The 17,425-nt window shown below is 36.4% G+C and overlaps 1 protein-coding gene across 1 annotated transcript in view; it reads left to right on the top strand.

Moving 5' to 3' along the window:
- Positions 1–17,425, top strand: part of GPC6 (glypican 6) — a 772,169-nt gene that overhangs the window by 574,807 nt on the left and 179,937 nt on the right. The gene's annotated exons all lie outside the window — the stretch shown is intronic.

Here is a 17,425-nt window from a genome sequence, read left to right as displayed (position 1 = left end):
CAGGTTCTCCTCCTTGCACTGCATTTATTATTTGGTAGCTTTTCATAACAATTCGAAAATTAAATTATTGTGTTTCCTTTCTACTTTATCCTGCAATATTTTCTGTGAGGAAAACCCTTCTGTGGGAGTCATGAAAGATGGCTGCTCCAAGTTATACTAATGGCTAAAACCAAATTTTAGTAATATGGAAATCTTTTATTCCAGATATTAATGACTGACATTCTCATTTTAGCATGTTGACTGCACTTAGATAAATCACTTCTAAATTATTAGACATCTTTCAGTCTTCTCATAATATTTAGTTTGATGGTCTTCCCCATATAAATTAATAAATTCTTACAGTATCTTTCAATCTTTTATTGATATAAATGGATATTGTCTTTGGATTTTTTTAAGTGCAACTGCTAGAAAAATACCTATAGAATCTAGTGATCTGACGAGTTTATATAGAAATTAATATTTTAAAAATTAAAAGTAATCAAAATTATGGTAACGTGTTAGTATTTTTTTAAGAAGCCTCTGAAATTTCAATTGTGATCAAACTTTTCTATAAAATCTTAATAAAAGTATAATAAATTACTCAGGTTGCAATCAGAAGGAACAGCATGGCAGAACTTTAACTGATGCAAATAATTTAGTAATGGAAATATGGAAGTGAACAATACATGATGATCTAATTCCACTGTTATTGAATATATCTCTTAAAAAGTAATTTTGAAATTATTTCACTTTGTCAAGCTATTTGTTACTGAATGATGAGGAAAACAAGTATTTACTTTTCTTTGTGTAAAAGCACTTCCAAGCTCCCCAACCCCCATTCAGTGCAGAAAAATAAAAATCTGTTAATTCTAATATGTGGGAAGATTTGTCTTCCCTTTCCAAAAAAATTTGATAATTAGAATATCTTGGTATATAGGCCATGAAGCCTAAAGCAGAACTGCTGCATAAAGTCCAATGCATAGGGCAAGGGTAATCTTGCATAATGTTTCAAGTTGGTTTCACATTTTTTTGAAATCTGGCAATATTTAACCCAAGCAAAAGCCCAGATAGAGCTGACATAAAGGTACTTCTCTTCCAGTCTTCCATGTTGCTGTTGTCCAAGCAGAACAGGCTACAAGGCACAACCTCTAGACAGCTACTCTTTGCAGGGAAAGAAACCATCAAATCAACAAAAATTGCACTCTTTGGACAATAAATGGTCTCAGAGGGAAACAAAAGCTTACAAAATAGCTTTTCCCACAGCTCATGACTCTGAATTCTAATTTTCATTTTCTCTTCATTTCACACTTATTTCATTTGGCCCAGATGGTGATATAGGTCCAAATTATGTAAAGTCTTGTGACTTTATAGTATTCTGTAACTGACAAGAACACAGTCCTTTTCAGCTGATGACACTATACGCAGTTTCATTGGTGGTGGTTGAGGGTTTTTTCTCAGTTGTGCTCACCTCTTAGTTTTTTAGTATGCAAAGCACGTTGCACACAGGAGTCTTGTATTATAGCTTAATCATCTTTGTAGATAATGTGTTTCTGCTTGCCACAATTCATCACTTATTTTTCCAAAAACATTCTATTTTGTTGTCACTTTCACCTCTATGGACTTCTGAAACAAATCTTTAAACTGCAAAGCACTGCATTTGCTACAGATGAAAACAATCAACATTTACGAGGAAGGATAATACATCTTACGATTATTAGGTTGGTCACAAAATCTCTGTGTTATCAGAAGTCTTTTTGTTCAAATTTTTTAATGCTTCTCCATAAATCTACACCAAGTTTGAGAGACCTGGGAATACCATACAAAGTAAATAGTTCTGCCTAAAATCAGTCTTCATATATCTCATATGTCGTTTGAGTATTCCAGTTCAGTTTATTTGCAGACTTTTTATTTAGCATCTTTTTCTTGGAAACTGACTCTCAATATATCCTACACATATCTGTTATACAAGAGACGGAAGACACTCAGATCTCTGACTTACTGTGTTTCAGGAGAGGATTTTTTGAGGGAAGGACGGTAGATTTTCTGAGAATTTTCCCTCCAGCTCAGTCTAGACTGAAAGACCTTCAGGCATAAAAGTATTATTCCAACTATTGAAGATACCTAATGCGAACATGAAAAAACTAATTAACTTTTCCTGAAGACCAAATTGCTTTTCAATCCTTGTAAAAATACACTTTTTAAAATAAAAAGTAAAAGTGGTATTGAATTAGTAGTTACTGGATGTGCAGTCTCTGCTTTTCATTATTTTATACTGAAATTCTGTTGAAATTAATAGAACAAATAACTGCTATATTGCCATAGAACTTGCAAGAGTTAGAATTCAAGGCAAATGGGTTAAGTGTGAAATACCTTATTTTCAATGGAAAGTAAGTAGCTATTCAATTTCCATCATTTGAGCCTGAATTCCATAGCTATTCAAAGCTTTGGTTATCTATCAGATTCCTTTAATTTTTACAGACACAGATAATATAGAAAATTTCTTTTGTTTGATTTCTACTGGATGACTAAGTATTTCTCTGAAGCATATAAAACAAGCTCACTGAGTTCAAACAATTGAAGGGGACCTCATTTGAGAAAAAATAGGAGAATTTAGATAAGGTATATGAAAGATAAGAGAAAAGGTTTAGAGTTGTGCTATTCCGCCTTATATACATGGGTGTATTTTATTTATACTTCTTATTTAGTGAATGAAAGGGTGTGGGAACTGAGTGAGTTCCCAGGAGTGTGTTATGAGACATTTTAATTAACAGAATTTAAGGATGATACAATGTTCTTATATTAAAAAACTGTATTTAAGCAGGGGCAGCAAGCTTGTGCTTGAAGAATAGGAGCTGTATTTTGTTTATTTGGGGGAAATGGCAGAAATGCCTTCATAGATTTTAGAGAAGGGCCAGGAATATGAATGGGCAGCATCCCAACCAAAATATCTTTTTACAATATTACTATTTGAAAGAAATAATGATTCAACACTGCAAGTAGTATGTCTCACCTTTTAGTGAGTCAAAGAAACAGAAAAAAATCAGGCCTTTGGAACACAGTTTTTTCTTTACTTGCCATTGGCCAGCAGAACAACAGATTTCATCCTGTTTTCCTGATGTGTAAACTAGAAAATTTTCACAGCGTCCGTGGAGTCATGTGGATGATCAGATGGAATACCTGGATTAAAACAAAGTATTTTCTAATTATTGCAGCAACTTGTGGGGTGAATTGCTGATATTTGTGAGCTCTGTAATGACCTACACATTTCTTCCCACTATTTGAACATCAAATGAAAAACCGTTTGTCTAGTGAGAGTGACACCTTTTTTTATCAACATGTCAATTCCCACAACAGCTTGCTGGAGTAAGGGAGTTTGTATGGATTGAAAATTCAGGTCACATCAAAAAAGCTTTATTACTAAATGAGCAGTAAACACAGATATCAATAAGATACTTTGCCAAATGTTTTTACTGCAGTTAAGGTGCAACTGAAGCTTTATTTAGTTCAGGTACTAAAATCTGGTTTACATACTAATTACAGTATATAATGGCACAGAATTGAGTCTAGGCTTGCTGTCTGTTTTTCCTGAGCTCCCAAGTGGGTCTTATAACCTGTATTGAGCTCACTGATGGCTGTCACATCTATTATTTGTGAAGATATTTCCGAGTAGAATGCCATCTTCCCTCTTGCTACAGAGACTGAAGAATGGGTTAATTGCCTTTTTTTTAAGGAAAGAAGTGTGGAGGCAAGAAGAGATGTTGAATAAGAATCTTAATCTGTTGGATTTCCTATATGTACAATTCCTGCAGGTATAAACCTGAAAAGAGAATAATTATCACAGTTTAGGGCTTATGTACTAATAAACTGCTACTAAGACATGTCAAAAATCCCAGAATGATTCAGACTCTGTGTCTACATCAATGACTTTCAATCTGAAAAGGCTTATTCAATTCCCAGTTTTTAAGACCATAATTTTTAGATTTCAATGTATACTCTGAGAAGTTCTCATGACTATCTGAAATTTCACATAAATGTGGATAATTTTGCCTCTAGGAAGTTCTTACCTAAGACAGCAGAAATTATTTGTTTCTCTGCAGAAACTCACTGTGTATGTGATATCTGCAGCAGTGATCCAAAAGAGCACAGGAAGCAAATGACACAGATCTCATGGGCTCTGAGCATCTGCTGACCAGTGAAGATGGCACCCAGCCATTGGAGTAGATGTGCATTTTTACATGCAGAATTCTGAACGTTGCCTGAAGATGTGGCTTCATTATTAGCTGACCTAAGTTCATCTAAACTGATGCTGCTTCAGAAAAGAGTGATCCCAGACACACTTCCTTGCACTTTCTTGTGTTTCAGTCCCAGCACTGGGGGGCAGAGAGCTGATCTCTTTGAAAACCACTTCTTTCTTTTCTGGTTTTTCAATGAGTGTGCTTAGCTGAGTTTGTTCTCTAATTTGTATGACTCTGTCACCCAGTGGGTTCTGGCATCATGGCAAAGCAGGGATGTGTGATGAGCTAAGAGACTTCTTAATAAACAATGGAAGAACATCTTAAGATGCTCTGTATTCTGAAATCTTTGCATTAGGTATCCTCATTTATAATGAAACTCCACAAGATTTTTATGTAAAACTTTTTAATTCTTTTTCCTCACAATAGCAGTAGGTCTAGTGCGACCCTTCTGAGGGATTCGCTGCAGTGAGGTGTAGTCATAGCCCAGTCCCCTTTTGACATTCAGGAGTCAACACAATACCTAGAAACTAACAACTGATCCCCCTCAGAGGAGACAAGGAGAGCCCGAAAGCCTCCTTCTGTGGGTCCTGCTGTGTGAAGAAACAAGGATCTGCCACTGCTGTTACTACAGTCTCTTATGGATGGGGCGATCAGGGCTGGTGCCACATTTTGTCCTAAGCATATGGAGTGGGAAGGAGTGACAGAAAACAGTTCTAGTCCTGTGAAGGCAGCATTTGAGCAAGCTACATTTGGGAATTGCTGTCTGGTCATGCTTTCACATTTGGCACCCATCCTGCTTAAGCCAGTTAAGGCAGTCCCCGCCCAGCAGCCACCTGTGTGGTTGTACCACTGTACCACCAGCGGTACCCTGATCTTGAGATCCTCCACCAGACTAACCACACTGCCAACACAGAGCAGGGACAGGCAACATGGTGAAAATGAGCTGGCGGGAAGAGAGGGTATCAGAGAGAGAAAAAGAGCTCCCTGGGCCAGTAATATCAGCCAGGCTGTGATCTAAGAGATTAGTTTGATGCTACAGAGAGATGAAACTATGGGCAGTCACGTTTCTGTCCTCGTCATGTGTTTCTGCTGTGCCTTTTCCAGCAGAACTGGGATACGCCTGAGCTACCTGAATTAACACATATGCCAGAATATCACCTTATAGCAGAAATAAATAATTCAGGACAAGAAGTGGAATGCTAATTTCATCTTCATCAGTAGATTTTCAGGTGCATTTAGAAGGAACATCCCTAAGGTGAAGTGTCCCAAGAAGGCTGAGCCAATCTGAGAGCTGGAAGCTACTGAAAGCAGAGATCTCATTCCCAGTCACGTGCTTCTTCTGCTTCCCTTCTCCTGACCTGCTTTCCAAGCTTTCTTCAGACTACTAACCTGGTCAAAAACAAACCATGAGGAGAAAAGTTGCTTGAAATTCTCAGCCTGGTTAGTGAGCAGCATCAACTCAAGGAATGGATATCTCAAGTAAAAATGCTAACTTTACATGAGACGGCTGAGGTCGCCATTACTGAAAAAGTATCTTGACACTTATTTCTTCTCCATCTCTTTGACCCCCTATGCCTTCTATTTGCACTGATTCCTTTGCACTCACTTTGATGCTGATAGCATATTTTTCTGAACAGGACCTTTACCCAAGCATGAAATAATCATACCACTCAATTTATTTATTTTTTTAACCAGTTTAGTTTTCTGTGTGATTATTGAGTTTTCTTGGCTTATTGCCCCATTGGATCACCATCCAATTCATGCTAAAGCCATTGTAAAATAAGCTGTGAGTGCTCATAACAGGGAGCGCAGATGAGATGTGGGGCGAGAGAGTAGGATCTCCCTCTATCCTTTTAATACTACAAGGTAGTAAAAGCTTTTACCTGTTGCTCCATCTTAAGGGTCTACTTTAAGTCCTTCAGTCCATTAGAGCTGTATGCAGCACGATGGTGAAAAAACATGCATCTCTTTTTAGAAAATAAACTGTCAAATACTTTAAATGCCTGCTATATATGCCACTTCATTATTCTAGTTTTAATAATTGTTAGATAACTGGTTCACAAGTTCCCTTTGAAAAACAGAAAATTATCTATGTGTAAATTTATACTCTTGCATTTCTGCTATTGATATTGTTTTATGGTCTAGTATGAAGAAATTTTGATTTTGCTTTATTTTAATTTTCCGGTGATCTTACAATAAACATCTCACAGTATCTTACTGAAATGTAAATGTGAGCTGTACTACATCCTCCTATATGTTAGTAAACTAAATATTTTAGAGACTTAAATCAAAATGTTTTAGAGGGTTAACTGTGTTTATGAACTGGAAATAAATAAGAAATAGATGAGAAAAAGAGCAATTAAAATAGAGAAAAAGGATTTAAGAAGGAATTTTCTTATGGGATTTATAACACTGGGCTGCTAGGCAGGATATGTACGAAAGTTGACAGAGATGGCAAAAACTCTATAAGAAGGCTCCTGCATGAATAACGGCAACAAAATGAAAAAAAAAAATCAGAAAATAAGATGGTATAGACAGAAGGAATGACGAAATATGAAGGACAAAGAAAGCCTGGGTGGTTCCTTGGAGTAAATCTGTCAGATTATTACACGAGGTCACCTTTAATCTGGATACTGAGATAAATACCATTTTTAAAATATTTGCATTTCATTCTTTCAATGAAAAAATAGCAAAAAAATTGTGATTACAGCCAACAGTGAAGAAATCTCTAAGAAATACAACTTCAGCCCATGTGAGAATTGTGTTGACATTCTTCTTTCCTTGTGTTTTTAAAGTGTTTTAATAAGGAATTCAGAATGCTAATAGCAGGTTTGGATAATCGGCACTGACAGCAAAACTGAGGGAAAGCATTGCTAGAGGAGCTGAAGATGAAAACTGTAATTAAATTCACACACAAAAAAAAAGTTTATAATTTAGACAGAAGAAGTCCTCTCCATCTTCCATATTATTACTATTTCAGGTAATGAGATATTATTTCCTCATACCTATGCTTTAAATAAATGGATTGCTCCTTGTATAGATATTAGTGAGAACTAAAGCACAACGACAAGAGTCTGTGCACCTGAGCAAATACCACTTTTGAGGAAACTTACCCAAGAAAGGTAAAGCACAATTTCTTGCTGAAGTAGACAATGTGCACTCCTGAGTTATTACATCAACAGTCTCTTCAGAGACAGTTAAGCGGAAATGGGGATTTCCCATGTCCTGTAGGAATGACCTAGACTATATTGGTGTCCTTTTTTTTTTCTTACTATTAGCATATTTTCCCATTACATAGTAAAGCTATGGTTCCAGCCTGCTTTTTAATAGGAAAATCTTTAACCTTTCAAGGTTTCATTGAGCTCTACATTGTCTTTAAAACCTTTTTGTATAGCTGGTATATTGCTACAGCTTTTTAAATCACAGTAATATCACATTACATTAACTACAGAGAGCTTCCCAAGTAGATATTTTAGTTTACAGAGTGTTCTGTGTTACCTTCTAAATAAACATGAGGTTTTGTGTTACCAGAATGTTCAGCAGTAGCACAGTTCTGAGATAAGAGTAAGTACATGAGGAGGACTGTAATTACAGCAATTATGGAAAAGTAATTTACTAGTTGTGTAAACTGAACAGCTTTGAAAGAGAGTGGATCAACCATAAAAAGAGGTTCAATATTGAAAATAAATATTTTGGGATCTCTGAAATGCTTGTTATGTGGATAAGCAAACTGTAAACATTTTGCCTAAAGTGATATATTTTCATTTTGAAGGTCCTTATAAATATAACTTTGTGTTTTTATAAAAAGACTTTAAAATGTCAGAATTATACATAGATATGCAGATCTGTCGTTTCCCATCTGGTATATACCCAGAGCTTACCAAGGAAACAAATAAACACAACTGAATTTACATGCATTTGGGGAGAAAAAAAGAACAAAACCTGAGCTTTTACATTTTGAAACAGATAAAATGATCCTTTTATTAAAGGAAATTGATAGGTTAATGCCAAAGGATGCAATAAGGAATAGGGTTATCTAGAGAGAAATTTGATCCAAACATGTCTTCTGAAATGTAGATGCAGCCTTACATTACATAAAGATGTCTCAGAAGACAAGTCATAATGAAAACAGCTATGTTCTAGCCCAAGAATATTCAACTTTAATTTATGAATGCTTGGTCAAGAGAACTTGTCAGAACTTGTCAACAGGACTTTGTCAGCTCTTTCTGAAGACTCCACAGAATGGGATTAAGGAAAGCAAGACCATGTATCCCATACAAAATTTCTAAAGATGTTTGCACTTTCACCACAAGGACTACACAAATTTTAAAGAGTATATAAATAGAAGGATGAAAACAATATTATAGCTGAGATTTTTATTGAACCCGGCCTGTCGTTGTTGGGACAGACTACGACATATAATATTCAACAAGAAAGCTTATTGGAAAAGAAAAAATGAAACAGTAGCAGCCACGAGCTGCACTTTACAGCCTCTTAAATACAGCTCTTTTGGTACACGTGTAACACACAGATAGGTCAGCTTACATACCCAAACTACAATTCTCACAGCTAACAGGTAGATTTTAGCTGGACTTTCTCTGGACTTTCTCAGTCCTACTTTCTCACAACATTTCTGTGCACCTGTCCCTGTTTTCCTTTGTTTATATTTTTCTCAGTCACTGTTCAAAACAAGTCCTCATTCTCATGAGACAGTGTTCCCTGTTCCCACGGGACAGCTCTTCTCCTGCTGCTCCTCTGCTCTCTCAGGATGCATCAGTACATTGTCAGGACCAGGGCCTCCATTCTGAGCCACTCTCTCTCATTCCATCTCAGGGGGCTCGGTCCTGCCGAAATCCCCCACACCGGCCCATTTTTGATGTTTCAAACGCTAGAGCCATGCTGTGGGTAGCTGTGCTCTGTAGCACATCTCAGCACCCTGCCCTCCTGCCAAAGTGCCTGCATCCTTCCTATGAAAGTCAGAAGTTAGGGAAAGAACTTTATACCTCAACTGCATCCCAGATGGAGATGGTACATAGACTGGAGGCACTCCCGGTTCCTGAGGAGCTGTCCAGTATCTCATGTTTAAACAATCTACTTGCAATGACAATGGTAGTATTTAGACCTTGCTTACCTGTCAAACCAGAGCAGCTCAAAACCTAATGTAATTGACTGGATAATGATAATAATGTTTCTTTGATCTGATTCCTGAGGATGGATGGTTTGATTATCAGACCATCATTATCAGACCACATTAGCTGCACTTTGAAATGTTACATTCATGTTTCTCTCAGTGAATAGCATCCATTACATGCACTTGCCATATTCCACAGTCAAACTAAACCACATGGCAACTGTATATTCCATTACTTTGTAGTAAGTCGCAGCATTTAATTGCATTATCACAATACTAAGTCATTACAAGCCAGTCAGAAACAAATAGCAAGGCCTGAATAAGTATTTATATCCATTCAAGCTGCGAAGACTGTTACATAAAAAACCTGTCACTTATACTTTGCAGGGAGAAAGCTAAGATTTCTGTCTATGAGTTAAATGCTTGAAAACTAAAGGACTAGGCCAAAACCATTGTAGAAAATAACCTGCTTCTATAACAACCCTACTGCTGTAAATGCTTCTTTTATATGAAGCATTGGACTTAAATGGATTGCAGTTGCTCTTGACAGTATGAAAGGAGGTACCCTAAAACATTTTAAAAACCTCTTGTATTCCACCTTTAAAGCTTTGGTGTATTAACTTGGCAGAAAATGGCTTATAAGAAAACCTTGCTTATATGAATGACAAAGCTGAAGAGGTCTGTATGCTAGGGAAAGAATACATCACTTTGTCAGGGGGAAAGAATGCAGGTACCAGTGGGGGGCTTATAAAACAAAGAAACACCATAACCCTTGGTCTTTTATTTTGTAACACATCCAGAATTTTTCACTCCTGCTTATAATACATTTTTTTACTATCAATGAAGCTGTGCAAAAAGGAAAAAAGGTAAAAAGGATACCTATTTGTACCTTACTAACAATTCTCACAAAATGCACAGCACCAAGCCTGACAGAGTTCAAGAAGTGTTTGGACAATACTCTCAGGCATATGGTGTGACTCTCGAGGATGGTCCTGTGCAGGGCTAAGAGTCAGATTTGATGATCCTTGTGGGTCCCTTCCAACTCAGCATAACCTGTGATTCCGTGATCTGATTTCTCAATTGCTTCTTTCTGTAGCAGTAAGTGTGGAAGTAACAGGCAAGGCTCTGCTGGAATTTAGCAGGTACTTGTATACAATACTGCAAGATTCTACTGAGTGAAATCTGCAATATAATGTTTCTGGATCTAAGTATCTAGCTTTAAGTGGAATTAAATTCTATACGATAGAAGGTAAAAATGAGGCTTTAAAATGTATGGGATGACTGAAAGCATTTATGATTATTCCAAAATAGGAATTCTTGTATTGTCTTTAATGTAGATTTGTCTTGTTTATATTATTTGCTTTGAAGTAACTTAAGTAAAAAACTACTACAAAAATAGTCTTCAAATTAAACAAAATGTAACTCAAATAAATATATACACTAGGAATATTAGCCCCAATCTATAAAATTAGTAATCTTGTGCTTTCAGAAAAACACATAAGCGTAAACAAATCTCCTTTTGTAACCCAAAATTTTATTATTCTTTTCAGAATACTCTCCCCAAGAACTACAAAAAACACTGAACTTTTTCCAGCTGTCTGGAGTTCAACAGGCCAAATGTATCCATAGTAAAATAGAGCTTGAGTGTCATTTGACGAACCTTAAAAACAATTTAATTATTGGTAGCCTCTTCTAATGTTGAACAAGTTTTTTGAGGGATTACTATGATGGAAGCAAGTGAAAAGGATTACTACGTGTTGCTTTTGTAGATAATGTCCTTGCATAAAATCCTGATGTATTTTAAGTCAGCTGAAAAATAAGACACAAGTTCTTGCAGTGGAGAATTAGAAAATATTTCAAATTTCTATTTCCTCTCTAAGCAGGAAACTCATTGTGTAAAATCTTATTAAAAGAATCATTAAAATAAAGATAATTTTCATGTTTAATTTCTTATAAAAAATGCAAAAAGTAATATGCCTTCATATCATTTTACATTCAGCTTTTTCCAAAACATTTATTTTCTTAACAATGCTGAAAAGTATGTATCAAAAATTGCAGGAAGCTGTTGCAAGATTAGTTTTGGGGATGAGTAAAGAAACATTAATTTGTAAGATAAATTATAAGGAATAAATTGAGTTGGGTTGTTAGGAGGCTTATATGACAGTGAAAAAAATCTGATGAGGTTTAGAAAGTTATGAAGTTGATAAGATAAAGAAATGCAGAATGCTGTGGTGAATGTTAGCAGGCAGGAATAAGGAAACACTACCAAATGACCACATCCCAACAGCCTGGGAGGCAGGTCAGACACATGGCCCTAAAGGTGAGGAAGGGACAACGCTGTAAGCCCAGGTTGCCTCCCATCCCAGTATTAGTAACTAAGTCACACACCTGCTGATGGAAAAGATTTCCAGTCTAGCAATATAGACATAGCCAAAATGAACATACAGGGTAAGATGCAAAAAATTCAAAATGTGCGTGAGATTAAGGTTTTTATAAAATGTGTGGATGCCTTAAGGAACACAAAGTCCATATGCGTGCTGAAAACATGAACAGAATAAATAACATGGGGGGGATGGGGCCCAGGTGATGCAGTAAAGAGGCAAATTGGAGGGAGAATAGTATTTCTAAACTATTTAGACAGTAAACACATTGGGGAAAAGATTATGCTTTCTAATGGATTTATGAATTATCTTCCCTGTCATCGAATTATCTGCTTGTGGTATAAAATTTTTACAAAAAATGAATAATAAGAACATCAGCATTTACAAGATGATTAAAATGCTCCAGGGGCATATAAACAATCAAAAACAACCAAAAACCTTTCTTTGTAAAGAGTCAAAGTAGAAAATTTGAATATATATATATATATCTCATGGTGAGAGAAAAGATATTTCTTGTACATTTCAGAATTGGTCAAGTTCATGAGAGTCGCAAGCAGTTTTCTCAAGGGCTTATTCTCTCTAATGGAATTTTACTGAAGATTGATTACAGTACCTTAATAATTAGAAGGTCTTAATAAGCAGTTTACCTTTGATGAATAGAATTGTTAGAAACTACCTTACTCTTGTATTAAGCTAATAAGGTTGAAGTGTCAAGTTTTAGAATGCATTTTAATCTTGGTGTTACATAGTAATTAAAGGTAATTAATAATCCAGAAATAATCACCAACAAAAACTCCGATTCCTTTTCCTTGTTTAAGAAATTCTTTACAGAGGATAGATGAGGTATTCACATAACAGAAAAGTTCATCAAAGAGAAAAGACGATTTCCCTCATTTTTAATCAGCCGGGGAGGGGGGGAAAATGAGCAGTAAGACCAGAAGCTGTGACCAAGAGCTCAGCATAGAAAGCTCTCTGGAAGATCAGGGTGTTCAGAGAGACACAGATCACTGCAAAAGCAAATAGAGGAATATTGCTCAGTGCTCTGGGGTCACCCACATACCTACTGAGTTTGGGTTTTAGGGGATATATGAACTCTTTCACAAGAACTATCCCAGTTATCTCGAAGACAACCCTGAAAACACCCTCGCAGCACATAATGTGGAAAGGAGATGAATTTGACCTTGGTCCTGGTCTTGGCTTTGCTTCTGTACACCTCCATAGCTGCACACAGAGAGGCATTACTGCAACAGTTCCAACTTTATCAAAACTGTAAATGGAAGTTGGATTTGGAGAAGGGGGATAAAATTGGAAGCCTGGACTGGGTTCTTAAGAGTTTGCCCATTCCTTAATCAACTCTGCACCTCACTAACTATTAGTAACAATGTGTTTTCAGGTATGTTCCCACTCAAAGGTCACAATCTAAGTAACAAATAGTTTTGAATAGGTAGAAGAAAATATTCATCATCCTGTAGCAGTGCAAAATAAAAGCAGTCTCCTTCCTCACAGCAATACCAGGTCTCCTGTGCAGTTCATAAAGCAGTTAGTCACCTTTTGCAGTAATACAATATATCTTAAATATTGAGTGAAAAAAGAATCCATTGCAGGGTAATTAAATATGCTAATTCCCCTCGATGTCCCAAATGACATGATTGATCATGACTCTTAAGCAGGCAAATTTCATTTACTTTATTTAAAAGCAGATGCAGTATAATCAATGCTAAATTTCCTGATTAACCATAAAAGCCCTGTTTGAGTAAGCTATCCCTGGCATTTTAATAGGTTTTGATATAACTACATTGTGTAAGCAGGGTTTATTAATGCCATAGTGTGATATGGGGAGAATTGGTTCCTGTTTTGTAAAAATGTTAATATCCTGTGTAGATGACCTTGCACCTCCTTTCACATGTATTTTAGCTCAAGGAAGCAAGTGAAATTTAAAACCTAACTACAAATAACAGTGTGGCAGAAAAAATAATTTTGATTTGTGAGGAATTAAAGTAGGATTTTATCTCATTAAGAACATGGATAAATGATTACACATCTTAAAATCTAAACTGTGCAACAAAAACAAGGTAGTGAACATAAAAAAAAAGTAGATAACATTATAGTTTCACTAAATATGTGCATAGTGTAACAAAGGCTGAATTCCCTAAATCTTTGTCATTTATGGGCAAGCAAGTCAACTCACTTTGCATGTGGAAGGTCCCATAAAAGCAGTTTTAATAACATTTTATTTTAAAAGCTGCTAATTTTTTTTTTCTTTAATGTTGCTGTGCTATACTCTGTGTGGCGTGACTGAAATATAAGAGTGCATGTTGCTGTAAACGTTGTTTTGCTGCTTGTTTGGGATGACTTACATAACTCACAAGTGGTGTAGTGGCAATGAAGCCTTTGTAACACTCTGCGTGATTACTGATTCCAACCATATGTTGGTGTATATCAACCATATGATACATGTACACTGTAAAGTACAGGCTTTACATAGCGCTTACTTAGTAAGACAAAGGTCGATATAACTTTAACAATAGTGACAAAGTTTGCAAAACAGCCCCATCTTGTCCATCATAGCACTCCACAGCCTCATCTACCACTAGACACTTTTGAGAATTGGATGGAATTTATATATATATGTATATATAATCACAGTATATTAGTTCATATATTTTCTGGGAAGATGCAGGCTTCCTTTAAATTATACCAGTATGTGTTTTCTTAGGGGCACTTACATCAGATAAAAGGGACTGAACTGAAGTCCATCATTTGTAGAGGCACTTAATATGGTGGTTTTGTTCTTTTTCTTTCTTGGTGAAAAGTGACATGAAGTTTCAGGACAAACCCAATATGGAGTGATGAAGTTTTAAAAATCTTTAAAATTTATGCATGATGAGGAATTAATTTTCTGTGTATTTCTAGTAATCTCTCCTCAAATTTTCCCAAGAGAAACCTATAGCAAGGGTGGAGTTCTCAAAAAGAGGGATCTCCTTGCCCATAGCATGATGATTGTGATGATAAATATCCTTATAAGTGGATACCTCTTTAATTAAAAGTAAATAAGTGACGAAAATAACTGTTGCTGGAGCACTTAAAATGACTTGTTTCAATATTTGTTTGTTTATACCATAAAATGTATCTTGGGTAGTGCTGTCACTTGTTACTCAGTACATACTTAATGAGACACACAATGAGAGGAATGTAGCAGCAGCAGCAGTATGTTCCGTCAAGGTTATCAAAAAAACTTAAGGAAAGAAAACCTGACTAGATTAATTGTGCATCTGTTAACACACTGCAGTTCCAAAGACACTACGCCTTTTATCTTGTACAAATATTGGTAGAAGAGTATATATCATTGGTAAGGAGACAGCTAATTTGGAAACCTGAAGAGCAACAGTGACCTAGACTACAGCTAGGGTCTTGTTTTGGGTTTCCAACCTTTTGATATAAGTATATGGTTACGTTAGGGATCTTTGCTGTCCTACTGGCTCAGTCTTAGTTGTTTAGACTGTAAAATTTCAAGGCCAGCATGTATTCTAAGTAGAATGTGCCCAACCATGCCACAGACTCATTATTTGCTTCTCCTGCTAGTACACTTATGTACTAGTAGTCAGAATCCTGTTTTTTCAAGAAAATTAAAATGCTAAGGAACTGACAAAGTCAGTCTTCTAGCTTTATGATTTTGTGCAAGCCTGTATTGCATCTTTGGTCTACAGCATATCTCATGTTCAGTGGGATGTCACACAAAGGGGTTTAATGGAAAATAGTGTCTTATCAGAAGTGAAGAATTGCTGTATTTCCTAATCATAGTTTAATCAGAAATAATTGTAAAATGATGCAGTACATGCCTTATTCTAAGGCACAGATTTTCTCTTTTCAGAAAAATAATACAAATACTTTTCATAAACTGGATGCTGGCATGCCTCTTCTTTCCCATTTACAACTTGGTATCATTCCTTTTCAGCTTAGGTGCTGTGGTGGGTTAACCTTGGCCAGCAGCCAGACCTCCATTCAGACTTTCTCACTCCCCCTCCCTATCAGGACTGGGGATAAGATGTGATGTGAAAGTTCATGGGTCAAGAAAAAGATGGGGCAATTACTTACCAGTTACCGTCATGAGCAAAACTCCACTTGTGAAAATTAATTTAACTTATTGACAATTAAAATAGTTTTCAATAGAAAGAATCGAAGATAAATATTGAAACAACACATTACTCTCCCCCTTTCCCACAATTAACTTCACTCCAGTCTCCAAAGTCTTCTATTTCCCCCTGAGCAGCACAAGGGGAGTCAGGAGGAGGTATGGTCTATGTAAAATTATTGATCTCTGCCCCTACCTCCCTCTCATGTGTTTTACGTGCTCCAGTGTGGGTTCCACATGAGCAGCAGTCCTTCAAGGAAAAACTTGCTCCAGCGTGAGTCCCCCACAGGCTGCAGTGGACTTTGGTGCAATGCCTCGAGCATATCCTTCTCGTTCTCCTTTTCTGGCCTTGGCCTCAGCAGAACTGTTTCTCCCTCTGTTTTTTCCTCTTCATCTGCCTGTTTGTCACTTTTATCCTTTTTTAAATATGCTTTCCCGGAGGTGCAACCACCACAACTGAGGGGTTCAGCTGTGCCCTGAAGTGGGCTGGTTGAAGACAGCAGTCCCTGGCCTCTTTCCACAGAAGCCATCCCAGTCACCACCTACAGCCAATATAGGCATAAAGCTGATAAGACTCTTTTAGCATGTAGTTTTCCTAAATGTTCTGTATAATCAATGGCGACAGATGGGCATCTCTGAGGGGTAATTCAAGTCTTGGGCAATCACCAACCAGAGGTGTGCACATCTCTCCTGCTTTTCTATAACACTGCAATCATTTCTTTTAAATTGAACAAAGTACATCTCCAGAGTAGAGCAGATAGCACCTTTTGAGATCTATTTATCCCTTGTACATATTCAATGAAACTGGAAAAAAATACAGACACTGAACTAGTTTACACAAGTATACCACCAAGCTACCTTAATCAAACATAATTACATATTTTTATTTGCTTTAAATTTGCCTAAAGGTGCAATAAAATAAAAGCATGTATGCAATGGAGGGCATTTGTAATACTAGCAGTTATGGCAAGTGGGCTGTAGAAAACATATAGTTTTCAAAGCACTGAATCAGATTAGCATGGATTAACACATTTGTTTGAAAACCCATGGCAGGAAGCATTATAAGTGCTTGATACATTATCCCTTATTACATTGGTTTTTTCAGTGGGACAAAGTAAGTATTGCACAAAAATAAAAGCACTTTGTTTCATGTTTCAGTTTCCCACAAGAGGAAACCATCTATCAAGACGAGAAGGTCATTGTTGCAATACTGAAAATATAATAGTGATAGGTCCATGGTTTACTGTCCAAGTGCTTTTCAACAAGTATGCTACGAAATGCTTTGTGGTTGAACATAGCAGAGTATGTATTCACCTTTGTTCTTCTTGTTTGTAAAAGAAGCAACTAAATATAAAAAACCATAAAATACATTTTTCATCTTGCAAAGAAGTATCAAGCTACTTGTCAGACTGTAAGCTATTCCTACCACCTGAATTTTCCCACAAGACTGAATTATAATTTCATAAAAGTAGTAAACCACTTTCTGCAGGAGTATCTTGAGCATTATCCATTGTGCACATTAGATGAAACAGAGCTACTTTGAGAAAAATAATGTGTGGTTATGACA

The sequence above is a fragment of the Chiroxiphia lanceolata genome, chromosome 2 (genome assembly GCF_009829145.1).
Source record: "Chiroxiphia lanceolata isolate bChiLan1 chromosome 2, bChiLan1.pri, whole genome shotgun sequence".
Lineage (NCBI taxonomy): Eukaryota > Metazoa > Chordata > Aves > Passeriformes > Pipridae > Chiroxiphia > Chiroxiphia lanceolata.
The sequence above is the reverse complement of the archived record's forward strand: the minus strand, read 5'-3'. Positions and strand labels throughout refer to the sequence as shown.